The 16,755-nt window shown below is 53.3% G+C and overlaps 3 long non-coding RNA genes across 3 annotated transcripts; all 3 read right to left on the bottom strand.

Moving 5' to 3' along the window:
* Nucleotides 1-3,345: 3,345 nt before the first annotated feature.
* Nucleotides 3,346-5,484, bottom strand: LOC137160317 (uncharacterized). The gene is made up of 2 exons (XR_010921842.1): nucleotides 3,946-5,484; nucleotides 3,346-3,799 (listed from the first exon to the last, which is right to left on the bottom strand). It is a non-coding gene; the product is annotated as an uncharacterized lncRNA (long non-coding RNA).
* Nucleotides 5,485-5,988: 504 nt separating this feature from the next.
* On the bottom strand, nucleotides 5,989-8,202 carry LOC137160316 (uncharacterized). The gene is made up of 3 exons (XR_010921841.1): nucleotides 7,807-8,202; nucleotides 6,274-7,411; nucleotides 5,989-6,128 (listed from the first exon to the last, which is right to left on the bottom strand). It is a non-coding gene; the product is annotated as an uncharacterized lncRNA (long non-coding RNA).
* A 114-nt stretch (nucleotides 8,203-8,316) lies between these two features.
* LOC137160315 (uncharacterized) lies at nucleotides 8,317-12,901 on the bottom strand. The gene is made up of 4 exons (XR_010921840.1): nucleotides 12,476-12,901; nucleotides 10,943-12,080; nucleotides 8,603-10,788; nucleotides 8,317-8,456 (listed from the first exon to the last, which is right to left on the bottom strand). It is a non-coding gene; the product is annotated as an uncharacterized lncRNA (long non-coding RNA).
* Nucleotides 12,902-16,755: the final 3,854 nt, after the last annotated feature.

The raw sequence follows: 16,755 nt of genomic DNA, 5'->3' as shown, positions 1-16,755 counted from the left end.
CACCATTCCCAATCAATACCATTACCAGCACTCCAGCCGGCAGTGTGTTTTCTGCGCAGAAGAGAAGCAAGGCTCAAAGCTGAAGTTGGTTGGGCAGTGTCGATTGGGGAGGGCAAGAGGAAATGAGGAAGGATTACCTGGAAGTGGGGATCTCAAAGGAGCCCTCCCACCTCAGCTGTTCATTTCCAGACTTGGGAACATTTGGATTGCTTGGGCAGGAGGGTTTCCTTGGCTATTTTGAAAAAAGGCTCAAATTTCTCACGGCCTCCACCATCCCCTTACAGCCGCCCTTCGCCACACCATGGTCCATCGGACCCCGGCTTGAAAGAAAGAGCTCACAAATACGATTCGACTTCCAATTTCAAAAAAGCCAAGTAGAAACCATTGCCAGGGGAATTTACTGTGACCCAGAGAAAGAGATTCTCGACCCTTCTTAAAGGGGGTCACTCAGCCACAGGCACGTCGAGGCCCCACGAGTTTAAGACGGAGAGGGAGACGACCTTGCACCCCGTTTACAGGGCAGTCGTTTTGCCTGGCATGTCAAAGTGACCTGTGGCTAAATCGGCACGGCAAAGGACACACAAACCCTCCTTACAGGGTGGTCCCGAAGCCAGGGGAATTACAATGGGCCAGAGGCAAAAGCGCTCCAAAGAAAAGACCGCCGTTGCCCTCGGGAGAGGGTGGTCTCTTTGCCCAGCAAGTGCCAGCGGCCCAGGAAAAGCTCAAATGGGGAGACCGGAACCCTTCTTACAGGGAGAGGTCAATGGCACAGGGCATTTTAAAGCCTAGCTCCTAGAGAGGTGAAACCCACGGAGACCTCGACCCTTCTTAAAGGGGGTCACTCAGCCACAGGCACGTCGAGGCCCCACGAGTTTAAGATGGAGAGGGAGAAGACCTTGAACCCCGTTTACAGGGCAGTCGTTTTGCCTGGCATGTCCAAGTGACCTGTGGCTAAATGGGCACGGCAAAGGACACACAAACCCTCCTTACAGGGTGGTCCTTAAGCCAGGGGTATTACAATGGGCCCGAGCCTGGAGCGGAGAAAAGGAGAGACCTCCATTCCCCTCAGGAGAGGGTGGTCTCTTTGCCCAGCAAGTGCCAGCGGCCCAAGACGAGCTCGAAAGGGGAGACCTGAACCCTTCTTACAGGGAGAGGTCAGCGGCACAGGGCGTTTTACAGGCTAGCTTCTAAAGAGGTGAAACCCACAGAGACCTCGACCCTTCTTAAAGGGGGTCACTCAGCCTTAGCTACCTAATGGACCCAAGGGGTGGACCTTGATCCCTGCTTACAGGGAGGTCCTTTTACCTGGCACCTCAAGGGGGGTGAATCTTAAGTGGAAGTCCTTATTTCAGGGAGGGCCACGCGTGCAAGATGTGTATCCTTTTTCTGTGCCTGCTTCTTCCATTCTCTTTTTCCGCAGTTTCTTTGCTGCTTCTGTCTTCTTGTCCTTTTTCTCTTCTGGAGTTGCTAGAGAGAGAGAGAGAGAGAGAGAGAGGAGAAGCAAGGTTAGGCGTGGTCTCAGTACACAGCACAATGACAACATCGGTTCAGATTAAATGGACAAGACGCTTGCTCCTCCTCGAAATTACCCCAACTCCTCGTCTTCGGCACCAACCTGTGGCAGAGAGCAGGGCACCTTGCCGCAGAAGTCCGGGCCAGCTGGATGCACGGTTCGCCGTGGTTTGCACTTGGCTGTGAGCGTGAGGCGAGCACGGGGACGGCCCAGCTAGGAGGACGAGCCCTAAACTCTCCAAAGAGGCTGCTTTCTAGACCTAGCTTTGAAATGGGACAGTAATCTAGGGAAAGATGCACGCCCTAGTTACAGGGAGCTCACTTTGGACTTTGGCATTAAGAGGGCCGAGGCAGAGAGGAGAAAAAGGAGAGAGACCCGCAACCCTGATTACAGGGCGGTCACCCTTGCTTTCCAAAACTGCTACCTCCTTTAAAGAAGGGGGAAGAAGTCCCAAAGGTGAAACCATCTGGAAATGAACAGGTGAGAGAGGAACCCTGCTGAGTCTCCCATTACCAAGAAATCCTCCATCCCTCACCAACACCCTTCCCGACTTACCTTACCAGGCACCAAGAAAATGGCAGCTTTGTGCCCCCAACTTTCTCCAGAAAAGACACCCCTTCCTTCTTACACAGTCCTGTTAATAGGGTTAGCACCCACGTGCCGAGATCGCAATACCACGACACGTGTACCTACGCCAGCACTTCATCGACATGGGTCGCGAAGGACAGCTCTAGCAATCATTTCCAACAGAGTCCAAAAAATACGCCCAGCCTACCAGCCAAGAGACAAAAGGCCTGCAATTCGGACACCACTTCCGCACCATTCCCAATCAATACCATTACCAGCACTCCAGCCGGCAGTGTGTTTTCTGCGCAGAAGAGAAGCAAGGCTCAAAGCTGAAGTTGGTTGGGCAGTGTCGATTGGGGAGGGCAAGAGGAAATGAGGAAGGATTACCTGGAAGTGGGGATCTCAAAGGAGCCCTCCCACCTCAGCTGTTCATTTCCAGACTTGGGAACATTTGGATTGCTTGGGCAGGAGGGTTTCCTTGGCTATTTTGAAAAAAGGCTCAAATTTCTCACGGCCTCCACCATCCCCTTACAGCCGCCCCTTCGCCACACCATGGTCCATCGGACCCCGGCTTGAAAGAAAGAGCTCACAAATACGATTCGACTTCCAATTTCAAAAAAGCCAAGTAGAAACCATTGCCAGGGGAATTTACTGTGACCCAGAGAAAGAGATTCTCGACCCTTCTTAAAGGGGGTCACTCAGCCACAGGCACGTCGAGGCCCCACGAGTTTAAGACGGAGAGGGAGACGACCTTGCACCCCGTTTACAGGGCAGTCGTTTTGCCTGGCATGTCAAAGTGACCTGTGGCTAAATCGGCACGGCAAAGGACACACAAACCCTCCTTACAGGGTGGTCCCGAAGCCAGGGGAATTACAATGGGCCAGAGGCAAAAGCGCTCCAAAGAAAAGACCGCCGTTGCCCTCGGGAGAGGGTGGTCTCTTTGCCCAGCAAGTGCCAGCGGCCCAGGAAAAGCTCAAATGGGGAGACCGGAACCCTTCTTACAGGGAGAGGTCAATGGCACAGGGCATTTTAAAGCCTAGCTCCTAGAGAGGTGAAACCCACGGAGACCTCGACCCTTCTTAAAGGGGGTCACTCAGCCACAGGCACGTCGAGGCCCCACGAGTTTAAGATGGAGAGGGAGAAGACCTTGAACCCCGTTTACAGGGCAGTCGTTTTGCCTGGCATGTCCAAGTGACCTGTGGCTAAATGGGCACGGCAAAGGACACACAAACCCTCCTTACAGGGTGGTCCTTAAGCCAGGGGTATTACAATGGGCCCGAGCCTGGAGCGGAGAAAAGGAGAGACCTCCATTCCCCTCAGGAGAGGGTGGTCTCTTTGCCCAGCAAGTGCCAGCGGCCCAAGACGAGCTCGAAAGGGGAGACCTGAACCCTTCTTACAGGGAGAGGTCAGCGGCACAGGGCGTTTTACAGGCTAGCTTCTAAAGAGGTGAAACCCACAGAGACCTCGACCCTTCTTAAAGGGGGGTCACTCAGCCTTAGCTACCTAATGGACCCAAGGGGTGGACCTTGATCCCTGCTTACAGGGAGGTCCTTTTACCTGGCACCTCAAGGGGGGTGAATCTTAAGTGGAAGTCCTTATTTCAGGGAGGGCCACGCGTGCAAGATGTGTATCCTTTTTCTGTGCCTGCTTCTTCCATTCTCTTTTTCCGCAGTTTCTTTGCTGCTTCTGTCTTCTTGTCCTTTTTCTCTTCTGGAGTTGCTAGAGAGAGAGAGAGAGAGAGAGAGAGAGAGCAAGGTTAGGCGTGGTCTCAGTACACAGCACAATGACAACATCGGTTCAGATTAAATGGACAAGACGCTTGCTCCTCCTCGAAATTACCCCAACTCCTCGTCTTCGGCACCAACCTGTGGCAGAGAGCAGGGCACCTTGCCGCAGAAGTCCGGGCCAGCTGGATGCACGGTTCGCCGTGGTTTGCACTTGGCTGTGAGCGTGAGGCGAGCACGGGGACGGCCCAGCTAGGAGGACGAGCCCTAAACTCTCCAAAGAGGCTGCTTTCTAGACCTAGCTTTGAAATGGGACAGTAATCTAGGGAAAGATGCACGCCCTAGTTACAGGGAGCTCACTTTGGACTTTGGCATTAAGAGGGCCGAGGCAGAGAGGAGAAAAAGGAGAGAGACCCGCAACCCTGATTACAGGGCGGTCACCCTTGCTTTCCAAAACTGCTACCTCCTTTAAAGAAGGGGGAAGAAGTCCCAAAGGTGAAACCATCTGGAAATGAACAGGTGAGAGAGGAACCCTGCTGAGTCTCCCATTACCAAGAAATCCTCCATCCCTCACCAACACCCTTCCCGACTTACCTTACCAGGCACCAAGAAAATGGCAGCTTTGTGCCCCCAACTTTCTCCAGAAAAGACACCCCTTCCTTCTTACACAGTCCTGTTAATAGGGTTAGCACCCACGTGCCGAGATCGCAATACCACGACACGTGTACCTACGCCAGCACTTCATCGACATGGGTCGCGAAGGACAGCTCTAGCAATCATTTCCAACAGAGTCCAAAAAATACGCCCAGCCTACCAGCCAAGAGACAAAAGGCCTGCAATTCGGACACCACTTCCGCACCATTCCCAATCAATACCATTACCAGCACTCCAGCCGGCAGTGTGTTTTCTGCGCAGAAGAGAAGCAAGGCTCAAAGCTGAAGTTGGTTGGGCAGTGTCGATTGGGGAGGGCAAGAGGAAATGAGGAAGGATTACCTGGAAGTGGGGATCTCAAAGGAGCCCTCCCACCTCAGCTGTTCATTTCCAGACTTGGGAACATTTGGATTGCTTGGGCAGGAGGGTTTCCTTGGCTATTTTGAAAAAAGGCTCAAATTTCTCACGGCCTCCACCATCCCCTTACAGCCGCCCCTTCGCCACACCATGGTCCATCGGACCCCGGCTTGAAAGAAAGAGCTCACAAATACGATTCGACTTCCAATTTCAAAAAAGCCAAGTAGAAACCATTGCCAGGGGAATTTACTGTGACCCAGAGAAAGAGATTCTCGACCCTTCTTAAAGGGGGGTCACTCAGCCACAGGCACGTCGAGGCCCCACGAGTTTAAGACGGAGAGGGAGACGACCTTGCACCCCGTTTACAGGGCAGTCGTTTTGCCTGGCATGTCAAAGTGACCTGTGGCTAAATCGGCACGGCAAAGGACACACAAACCCTCCTTACAGGGTGGTCCCGAAGCCAGGGGAATTACAATGGGCCAGAGGCAAAAGCGCTCCAAAGAAAAGACCGCCGTTGCCCTCGGGAGAGGGTGGTCTCTTTGCCCAGCAAGTGCCAGCGGCCCAGGAAAAGCTCAAATGGGGAGACCGGAACCCTTCTTACAGGGAGAGGTCAATGGCACAGGGCATTTTAAAGCCTAGCTCCTAGAGAGGTGAAACCCACGGAGACCTCGACCCTTCTTAAAGGGGGTCACTCAGCCACAGGCACGTCGAGGCCCCACGAGTTTAAGATGGAGAGGGAGAAGACCTTGAACCCCGTTTACAGGGCAGTCGTTTTGCCTGGCATGTCCAAGTGACCTGTGGCTAAATGGGCACGGCAAAGGACACACAAACCCTCCTTACAGGGTGGTCCTTAAGCCAGGGGTATTACAATGGGCCCGAGCCTGGAGCGGAGAAAAGGAGAGACCTCCATTCCCCTCAGGAGAGGGTGGTCTCTTTGCCCAGCAAGTGCCAGCGGCCCAAGACGAGCTCGAAAGGGGAGACCTGAACCCTTCTTACAGGGAGAGGTCAGCGGCACAGGGCGTTTTACAGGCTAGCTTCTAAAGAGGTGAAACCCACAGAGACCTCGACCCTTCTTAAAGGGGGTCACTCAGCCTTAGCTACCTAATGGACCCAAGGGGTGGACCTTGATCCCTGCTTACAGGGAGGTCCTTTTACCTGGCACCTCAAGGGGGTGAATCTTAAGTGGAAGTCCTTATTTCAGGGAGGGCCACGCGTGCAAGATGTGTATCCTTTTTCTGTGCCTGCTTCTTCCATTCTCTTTTTCCGCAGTTTCTTTGCTGCTTCTGTCTTCTTGTCCTTTTTCTCTTCTGGAGTTGCTAGAGAGAGAGAGAGAGAGAGAGAGAGAAGCAAGGTTAGGCGTGGTCTCAGTACACAGCACAATGACAACATCGGTTCAGATTAAATGGACAAGACGCTTGCTCCTCCTCGAAATTACCCCAACTCCTCGTCTTCGGCACCAACCTGTGGCAGAGAGCAGGGCACCTTGCCGCAGAAGTCCGGGCCAGCTGGATGCACGGTTCGCCGTGGTTTGCACTTGGCTGTGAGCGTGAGGCGAGCACGGGGACGGCCCAGCTAGGAGGACGAGCCCTAAACTCTCCAAAGAGGCTGCTTTCTAGACCTAGCTTTGAAATGGGACAGTAATCTAGGGAAAGATGCACGCCCTAGTTACAGGGAGCTCACTTTGGACTTTGGCATTAAGAGGGCCGAGGCAGAGAGGAGAAAAAGGAGAGAGACCCGCAACCCTGATTACAGGGCGGTCACCCTTGCTTTCCAAAACTGCTACCTCCTTTAAAGAAGGGGGAAGAAGTCCCAAAGGTGAAACCATCTGGAAATGAACAGGTGAGAGAGGAACCCTGCTGAGTCTCCCATTACCAAGAAATCCTCCATCCCTCACCAACACCCTTCCCGACTTACCTTACCAGGCACCAAGAAAATGGCAGCTTTGTGCCCCCAACTTTCTCCAGAAAAGACACCCCTTCCTTCTTACACAGTCCTGTTAATAGGGTTAGCACCCACGTGCCGAGATCGCAATACCACGACACGTGTACCTACGCCAGCACTTCATCGACATGGGTCGCGAAGGACAGCTCTAGCAATCATTTCCAACAGAGTCCAAAAAATACGCCCAGCCTACCAGCCAAGAGACAAAAGGCCTGCAATTCGGACACCACTTCCGCACCATTCCCAATCAATACCATTACCAGCACTCCAGCCGGCAGTGTGTTTTCTGCGCAGAAGAGAAGCAAGGCTCAAAGCTGAAGTTGGTTGGGCAGTGTCGATTGGGGAGGGCAAGAGGAAATGAGGAAGGATTACCTGGAAGTGGGGATCTCAAAGGAGCCCTCCCACCTCAGCTGTTCATTTCCAGACTTGGGAACATTTGGATTGCTTGGGCAGGAGGGTTTCCTTGGCTATTTTGAAAAAAGGCTCAAATTTCTCACGGCCTCCACCATCCCCTTACAGCCGCCCCTTCGCCACACCATGGTCCATCGGACCCCGGCTTGAAAGAAAGAGCTCACAAATACGATTCGACTTCCAATTTCAAAAAAGCCAAGTAGAAACCATTGCCAGGGGAATTTACTGTGACCCAGAGAAAGAGATTCTCGACCCTTCTTAAAGGGGGTCACTCAGCCACAGGCACGTCGAGGCCCCACGAGTTTAAGACGGAGAGGGAGACGACCTTGCACCCCGTTTACAGGGCAGTCGTTTTGCCTGGCATGTCAAAGTGACCTGTGGCTAAATCGGCACGGCAAAGGACACACAAACCCTCCTTACAGGGTGGTCCCGAAGCCAGGGGAATTACAATGGGCCAGAGGCAAAAGCGCTCCAAAGAAAAGACCGCCGTTGCCCTCGGGAGAGGGTGGTCTCTTTGCCCAGCAAGTGCCAGCGGCCCAGGAAAAGCTCAAATGGGGAGACCGGAACCCTTCTTACAGGGAGAGGTCAATGGCACAGGGCATTTTAAAGCCTAGCTCCTAGAGAGGTGAAACCCACGGAGACCTCGACCCTTCTTAAAGGGGGGTCACTCAGCCACAGGCACGTCGAGGCCCCACGAGTTTAAGATGGAGAGGGAGAAGACCTTGAACCCCGTTTACAGGGCAGTCGTTTTGCCTGGCATGTCCAAGTGACCTGTGGCTAAATGGGCACGGCAAAGGACACACAAACCCTCCTTACAGGGTGGTCCTTAAGCCAGGGGTATTACAATGGGCCCGAGCCTGGAGCGGAGAAAAGGAGAGACCTCCATTCCCCTCAGGAGAGGGTGGTCTCTTTGCCCAGCAAGTGCCAGCGGCCCAAGACGAGCTCGAAAGGGGAGACCTGAACCCTTCTTACAGGGAGAGGTCAGCGGCACAGGGCGTTTTACAGGCTAGCTTCTAAAGAGGTGAAACCCACAGAGACCTCGACCCTTCTTAAAGGGGGTCACTCAGCCTTAGCTACCTAATGGACCCAAGGGGTGGACCTTGATCCCTGCTTACAGGGAGGTCCTTTTACCTGGCACCTCAAGGGGGTGAATCTTAAGTGGAAGTCCTTATTTCAGGGAGGGCCACGCGTGCAAGATGTGTATCCTTTTTCTGTGCCTGCTTCTTCCATTCTCTTTTTCCGCAGTTTCTTTGCTGCTTCTGTCTTCTTGTCCTTTTTCTCTTCTGGAGTTGCTAGAGAGAGAGAGAGAGAGAGAGAGGAGAAGCAAGGTTAGGCGTGGTCTCAGTACACAGCACAATGACAACATCGGTTCAGATTAAATGGACAAGACGCTTGCTCCTCCTCGAAATTACCCCAACTCCTCGTCTTCGGCACCAACCTGTGGCAGAGAGCAGGGCACCTTGCCGCAGAAGTCCGGGCCAGCTGGATGCACGGTTCGCCGTGGTTTGCACTTGGCTGTGAGCGTGAGGCGAGCACGGGGACGGCCCAGCTAGGAGGACGAGCCCTAAACTCTCCAAAGAGGCTGCTTTCTAGACCTAGCTTTGAAATGGGACAGTAATCTAGGGAAAGATGCACGCCCTAGTTACAGGGAGCTCACTTTGGACTTTGGCATTAAGAGGGCCGAGGCAGAGAGGAGAAAAAGGAGAGAGACCCGCAACCCTGATTACAGGGCGGTCACCCTTGCTTTCCAAAACTGCTACCTCCTTTAAAGAAGGGGGAAGAAGTCCCAAAGGTGAAACCATCTGGAAATGAACAGGTGAGAGAGGAACCCTGCTGAGTCTCCCATTACCAAGAAATCCTCCATCCCTCACCAACACCCTTCCCGACTTACCTTACCAGGCACCAAGAAAATGGCAGCTTTGTGCCCCCAACTTTCTCCAGAAAAGACACCCCTTCCTTCTTACACAGTCCTGTTAATAGGGTTAGCACCCACGTGCCGAGATCGCAATACCACGACACGTGTACCTACGCCAGCACTTCATCGACATGGGTCGCGAAGGACAGCTCTAGCAATCATTTCCAACAGAGTCCAAAAAATACGCCCAGCCTACCAGCCAAGAGACAAAAGGCCTGCAATTCGGACACCACTTCCGCACCATTCCCAATCAATACCATTACCAGCACTCCAGCCGGCAGTGTGTTTTCTGCGCAGAAGAGAAGCAAGGCTCAAAGCTGAAGTTGGTTGGGCAGTGTCGATTGGGGAGGGCAAGAGGAAATGAGGAAGGATTACCTGGAAGTGGGGATCTCAAAGGAGCCCTCCCACCTCAGCTGTTCATTTCCAGACTTGGGAACATTTGGATTGCTTGGGCAGGAGGGTTTCCTTGGCTATTTTGAAAAAAGGCTCAAATTTCTCACGGCCTCCACCATCCCCTTACAGCCGCCCCTTCGCCACACCATGGTCCATCGGACCCCGGCTTGAAAGAAAGAGCTCACAAATACGATTCGACTTCCAATTTCAAAAAAGCCAAGTAGAAACCATTGCCAGGGGAATTTACTGTGACCCAGAGAAAGAGATTCTCGACCCTTCTTAAAGGGGGGTCACTCAGCCACAGGCACGTCGAGGCCCCACGAGTTTAAGACGGAGAGGGAGACGACCTTGCACCCCGTTTACAGGGCAGTCGTTTTGCCTGGCATGTCAAAGTGACCTGTGGCTAAATCGGCACGGCAAAGGACACACAAACCCTCCTTACAGGGTGGTCCCGAAGCCAGGGGAATTACAATGGGCCAGAGGCAAAAGCGCTCCAAAGAAAAGACCGCCGTTGCCCTCGGGAGAGGGTGGTCTCTTTGCCCAGCAAGTGCCAGCGGCCCAGGAAAAGCTCAAATGGGGAGACCGGAACCCTTCTTACAGGGAGAGGTCAATGGCACAGGGCATTTTAAAGCCTAGCTCCTAGAGAGGTGAAACCCACGGAGACCTCGACCCTTCTTAAAGGGGGGTCACTCAGCCACAGGCACGTCGAGGCCCCACGAGTTTAAGATGGAGAGGGAGAAGACCTTGAACCCCGTTTACAGGGCAGTCGTTTTGCCTGGCATGTCCAAGTGACCTGTGGCTAAATGGGCACGGCAAAGGACACACAAACCCTCCTTACAGGGTGGTCCTTAAGCCAGGGGTATTACAATGGGCCCGAGCCTGGAGCGGAGAAAAGGAGAGACCTCCATTCCCCTCAGGAGAGGGTGGTCTCTTTGCCCAGCAAGTGCCAGCGGCCCAAGACGAGCTCGAAAGGGGAGACCTGAACCCTTCTTACAGGGAGAGGTCAGCGGCACAGGGCGTTTTACAGGCTAGCTTCTAAAGAGGTGAAACCCACAGAGACCTCGACCCTTCTTAAAGGGGGGTCACTCAGCCTTAGCTACCTAATGGACCCAAGGGGTGGACCTTGATCCCTGCTTACAGGGAGGTCCTTTTACCTGGCACCTCAAGGGGGGTGAATCTTAAGTGGAAGTCCTTATTTCAGGGAGGGCCACGCGTGCAAGATGTGTATCCTTTTTCTGTGCCTGCTTCTTCCATTCTCTTTTTCCGCAGTTTCTTTGCTGCTTCTGTCTTCTTGTCCTTTTTCTCTTCTGGAGTTGCTAGAGAGAGAGAGAGAGAGAGAGAGAGAGAGAGGAGAAGCAAGGTTAGGCGTGGTCTCAGTACACAGCACAATGACAACATCGGTTCAGATTAAATGGACAAGACGCTTGCTCCTCCTCGAAATTACCCCAACTCCTCGTCTTCGGCACCAACCTGTGGCAGAGAGCAGGGCACCTTGCCGCAGAAGTCCGGGCCAGCTGGATGCACGGTTCGCCGTGGTTTGCACTTGGCTGTGAGCGTGAGGCGAGCACGGGGACGGCCCAGCTAGGAGGACGAGCCCTAAACTCTCCAAAGAGGCTGCTTTCTAGACCTAGCTTTGAAATGGGACAGTAATCTAGGGAAAGATGCACGCCCTAGTTACAGGGAGCTCACTTTGGACTTTGGCATTAAGAGGGCCGAGGCAGAGAGGAGAAAAAGGAGAGAGACCCGCAACCCTGATTACAGGGCGGTCACCCTTGCTTTCCAAAACTGCTACCTCCTTTAAAGAAGGGGGAAGAAGTCCCAAAGGTGAAACCATCTGGAAATGAACAGGTGAGAGAGGAACCCTGCTGAGTCTCCCATTACCAAGAAATCCTCCATCCCTCACCAACACCCTTCCCGACTTACCTTACCAGGCACCAAGAAAATGGCAGCTTTGTGCCCCCAACTTTCTCCAGAAAAGACACCCCTTCCTTCTTACACAGTCCTGTTAATAGGGTTAGCACCCACGTGCCGAGATCGCAATACCACGACACGTGTACCTACGCCAGCACTTCATCGACATGGGTCGCGAAGGACAGCTCTAGCAATCATTTCCAACAGAGTCCAAAAAATACGCCCAGCCTACCAGCCAAGAGACAAAAGGCCTGCAATTCGGACACCACTTCCGCACCATTCCCAATCAATACCATTACCAGCACTCCAGCCGGCAGTGTGTTTTCTGCGCAGAAGAGAAGCAAGGCTCAAAGCTGAAGTTGGTTGGGCAGTGTCGATTGGGGAGGGCAAGAGGAAATGAGGAAGGATTACCTGGAAGTGGGGATCTCAAAGGAGCCCTCCCACCTCAGCTGTTCATTTCCAGACTTGGGAACATTTGGATTGCTTGGGCAGGAGGGTTTCCTTGGCTATTTTGAAAAAAGGCTCAAATTTCTCACGGCCTCCACCATCCCCTTACAGCCGCCCCTTCGCCACACCATGGTCCATCGGACCCCGGCTTGAAAGAAAGAGCTCACAAATACGATTCGACTTCCAATTTCAAAAAAGCCAAGTAGAAACCATTGCCAGGGGAATTTACTGTGACCCAGAGAAAGAGATTCTCGACCCTTCTTAAAGGGGGTCACTCAGCCACAGGCACGTCGAGGCCCCACGAGTTTAAGACGGAGAGGGAGACGACCTTGCACCCCGTTTACAGGGCAGTCGTTTTGCCTGGCATGTCAAAGTGACCTGTGGCTAAATCGGCACGGCAAAGGACACACAAACCCTCCTTACAGGGTGGTCCCGAAGCCAGGGGAATTACAATGGGCCAGAGGCAAAAGCGCTCCAAAGAAAAGACCGCCGTTGCCCTCGGGAGAGGGTGGTCTCTTTGCCCAGCAAGTGCCAGCGGCCCAGGAAAAGCTCAAATGGGGAGACCGGAACCCTTCTTACAGGGAGAGGTCAATGGCACAGGGCATTTTAAAGCCTAGCTCCTAGAGAGGTGAAACCCACGGAGACCTCGACCCTTCTTAAAGGGGGGTCACTCAGCCACAGGCACGTCGAGGCCCCACGAGTTTAAGATGGAGAGGGAGAAGACCTTGAACCCCGTTTACAGGGCAGTCGTTTTGCCTGGCATGTCCAAGTGACCTGTGGCTAAATGGGCACGGCAAAGGACACACAAACCCTCCTTACAGGGTGGTCCTTAAGCCAGGGGTATTACAATGGGCCCGAGCCTGGAGCGGAGAAAAGGAGAGACCTCCATTCCCCTCAGGAGAGGGTGGTCTCTTTGCCCAGCAAGTGCCAGCGGCCCAAGACGAGCTCGAAAGGGGAGACCTGAACCCTTCTTACAGGGAGAGGTCAGCGGCACAGGGCGTTTTACAGGCTAGCTTCTAAAGAGGTGAAACCCACAGAGACCTCGACCCTTCTTAAAGGGGGGTCACTCAGCCTTAGCTACCTAATGGACCAAGGGGTGGACCTTGATCCCTGCTTACAGGGAGGTCCTTTTACCTGGCACCTCAAGGGGGGTGAATCTTAAGTGGAAGTCCTTATTTCAGGGAGGGCCACGCGTGCAAGATGTGTATCCTTTTTCTGTGCCTGCTTCTTCCATTCTCTTTTTCCGCAGTTTCTTTGCTGCTTCTGTCTTCTTGTCCTTTTTCTCTTCTGGAGTTGCTAGAGAGAGAGAGAGAGAGAGAGAGAGAGAGAGAGAGAGAGAGAGAGAGGAGAAGCAAGGTTAGGCGTGGTCTCAGTACACAGCACAATGACAACATCGGTTCAGATTAAATGGACAAGACGCTTGCTCCTCCTCGAAATTACCCCAACTCCTCGTCTTCGGCACCAACCTGTGGCAGAGAGCAGGGCACCTTGCCGCAGAAGTCCGGGCCAGCTGGATGCACGGTTCGCCGTGGTTTGCACTTGGCTGTGAGCGTGAGGCGAGCACGGGGACGGCCCAGCTAGGAGGACGAGCCCTAAACTCTCCAAAGAGGCTGCTTTCTAGACCTAGCTTTGAAATGGGACAGTAATCTAGGGAAAGATGCACGCCCTAGTTACAGGGAGCTCACTTTGGACTTTGGCATTAAGAGGGCCGAGGCAGAGAGGAGAAAAAGGAGAGAGACCCGCAACCCTGATTACAGGGCGGTCACCCTTGCTTTCCAAAACTGCTACCTCCTTTAAAGAAGGGGGAAGAAGTCCCAAAGGTGAAACCATCTGGAAATGAACAGGTGAGAGAGGAACCCTGCTGAGTCTCCCATTACCAAGAAATCCTCCATCCCTCACCAACACCCTTCCCGACTTACCTTACCAGGCACCAAGAAAATGGCAGCTTTGTGCCCCCAACTTTCTCCAGAAAAGACACCCCTTCCTTCTTACACAGTCCTGTTAATAGGGTTAGCACCCACGTGCCGAGATCGCAATACCACGACACGTGTACCTACGCCAGCACTTCATCGACATGGGTCGCGAAGGACAGCTCTAGCAATCATTTCCAACAGAGTCCAAAAAATACGCCCAGCCTACCAGCCAAGAGACAAAAGGCCTGCAATTCGGACACCACTTCCGCACCATTCCCAATCAATACCATTACCAGCACTCCAGCCGGCAGTGTGTTTTCTGCGCAGAAGAGAAGCAAGGCTCAAAGCTGAAGTTGGTTGGGCAGTGTCGATTGGGGAGGGCAAGAGGAAATGAGGAAGGATTACCTGGAAGTGGGGATCTCAAAGGAGCCCTCCCACCTCAGCTGTTCATTTCCAGACTTGGGAACATTTGGATTGCTTGGGCAGGAGGGTTTCCTTGGCTATTTTGAAAAAAGGCTCAAATTTCTCACGGCCTCCACCATCCCCTTACAGCCGCCCCTTCGCCACACCATGGTCCATCGGACCCCGGCTTGAAAGAAAGAGCTCACAAATACGATTCGACTTCCAATTTCAAAAAAGCCAAGTAGAAACCATTGCCAGGGGAATTTACTGTGACCCAGAGAAAGAGATTCTCGACCCTTCTTAAAGGGGGGTCACTCAGCCACAGGCACGTCGAGGCCCCACGAGTTTAAGACGGAGAGGGAGACGACCTTGCACCCCGTTTACAGGGCAGTCGTTTTGCCTGGCATGTCAAAGTGACCTGTGGCTAAATCGGCACGGCAAAGGACACACAAACCCTCCTTACAGGGTGGTCCCGAAGCCAGGGGAATTACAATGGGCCAGAGGCAAAAGCGCTCCAAAGAAAAGACCGCCGTTGCCCTCGGGAGAGGGTGGTCTCTTTGCCCAGCAAGTGCCAGCGGCCCAGGAAAAGCTCAAATGGGGAGACCGGAACCCTTCTTACAGGGAGAGGTCAATGGCACAGGGCATTTTAAAGCCTAGCTCCTAGAGAGGTGAAACCCACGGAGACCTCGACCCTTCTTAAAGGGGGGTCACTCAGCCACAGGCACGTCGAGGCCCCACGAGTTTAAGATGGAGAGGGAGAAGACCTTGAACCCCGTTTACAGGGCAGTCGTTTTGCCTGGCATGTCCAAGTGACCTGTGGCTAAATGGGCACGGCAAAGGACACACAAACCCTCCTTACAGGGTGGTCCTTAAGCCAGGGGTATTACAATGGGCCCGAGCCTGGAGCGGAGAAAAGGAGAGACCTCCATTCCCCTCAGGAGAGGGTGGTCTCTTTGCCCAGCAAGTGCCAGCGGCCCAAGACGAGCTCGAAAGGGGAGACCTGAACCCTTCTTACAGGGAGAGGTCAGCGGCACAGGGCGTTTTACAGGCTAGCTTCTAAAGAGGTGAAACCCACAGAGACCTCGACCCTTCTTAAAGGGGGTCACTCAGCCTTAGCTACCTAATGGACCCAAGGGGTGGACCTTGATCCCTGCTTACAGGGAGGTCCTTTTACCTGGCACCTCAAGGGGGGTGAATCTTAAGTGGAAGTCCTTATTTCAGGGAGGGCCACGCGTGCAAGATGTGTATCCTTTTTCTGTGCCTGCTTCTTCCATTCTCTTTTTCCGCAGTTTCTTTGCTGCTTCTGTCTTCTTGTCCTTTTTCTCTTCTGGAGTTGCTAGAGAGAGAGAGAGAGAGAGAGAGAGAGAGAGAAGCAAGGTTAGGCGTGGTCTCAGTACACAGCACAATGACAACATCGGTTCAGATTAAATGGACAAGACGCTTGCTCCTCCTCGAAATTACCCCAACTCCTCGTCTTCGGCACCAACCTGTGGCAGAGAGCAGGGCACCTTGCCGCAGAAGTCCGGGCCAGCTGGATGCACGGTTCGCCGTGGTTTGCACTTGGCTGTGAGCGTGAGGCGAGCACGGGGACGGCCCAGCTAGGAGGACGAGCCCTAAACTCTCCAAAGAGGCTGCTTTCTAGACCTAGCTTTGAAATGGGACAGTAATCTAGGGAAAGATGCACGCCCTAGTTACAGGGAGCTCACTTTGGACTTTGGCATTAAGAGGGCCGAGGCAGAGAGGAGAAAAAGGAGAGAGACCCGCAACCCTGATTACAGGGCGGTCACCCTTGCTTTCCAAAACTGCTACCTCCTTTAAAGAAGGGGGAAGAAGTCCCAAAGGTGAAACCATCTGGAAATGAACAGGTGAGAGAGGAACCCTGCTGAGTCTCCCATTACCAAGAAATCCTCCATCCCTCACCAACACCCTTCCCGACTTACCTTACCAGGCACCAAGAAAATGGCAGCTTTGTGCCCCCAACTTTCTCCAGAAAAGACACCCCTTCCTTCTTACACAGTCCTGTTAATAGGGTTAGCACCCACGTGCCGAGATCGCAATACCACGACACGTGTACCTACGCCAGCACTTCATCGACATGGGTCGCGAAGGACAGCTCTAGCAATCATTTCCAACAGAGTCCAAAAAATACGCCCAGCCTACCAGCCAAGAGACAAAAGGCCTGCAATTCGGACACCACTTCCGCACCATTCCCAATCAATACCATTACCAGCACTCCAGCCGGCAGTGTGTTTTCTGCGCAGAAGAGAAGCAAGGCTCAAAGCTGAAGTTGGTTGGGCAGTGTCGATTGGGGAGGGCAAGAGGAAATGAGGAAGGATTACCTGGAAGTGGGGATCTCAAAGGAGCCCTCCCACCTCAGCTGTTCATTTCCAGACTTGGGAACATTTGGATTGCTTGGGCAGGAGGGTTTCCTTGGCTATTTTGAAAAAAGGCTCAAATTTCTCACGGCCTCCACCATCCCCTTACAGCCGCCCCTTCGCCACACCATGGTCCATCGGACCCCGGCTTGAAAGAAAGAGCTCACAAATACGATTCGACTTCCAATTTCAAAAAAGCCAAGTAGAAACCATTGCCAGGGGAATTTACTGTGAC

Source organism: Emydura macquarii, unplaced genomic scaffold (assembly GCF_026122565.2).
Source record: "Emydura macquarii macquarii isolate MOO-44397 ecotype Brisbane River unplaced genomic scaffold, CSIRO-AGI_Emac_v2 contig_2184, whole genome shotgun sequence".
In the NCBI taxonomy this organism is placed as follows: Eukaryota; Metazoa; Chordata; order Testudines; family Chelidae; genus Emydura; species Emydura macquarii.
This window is presented reverse-complemented; position numbering and strand designations above follow the sequence as displayed.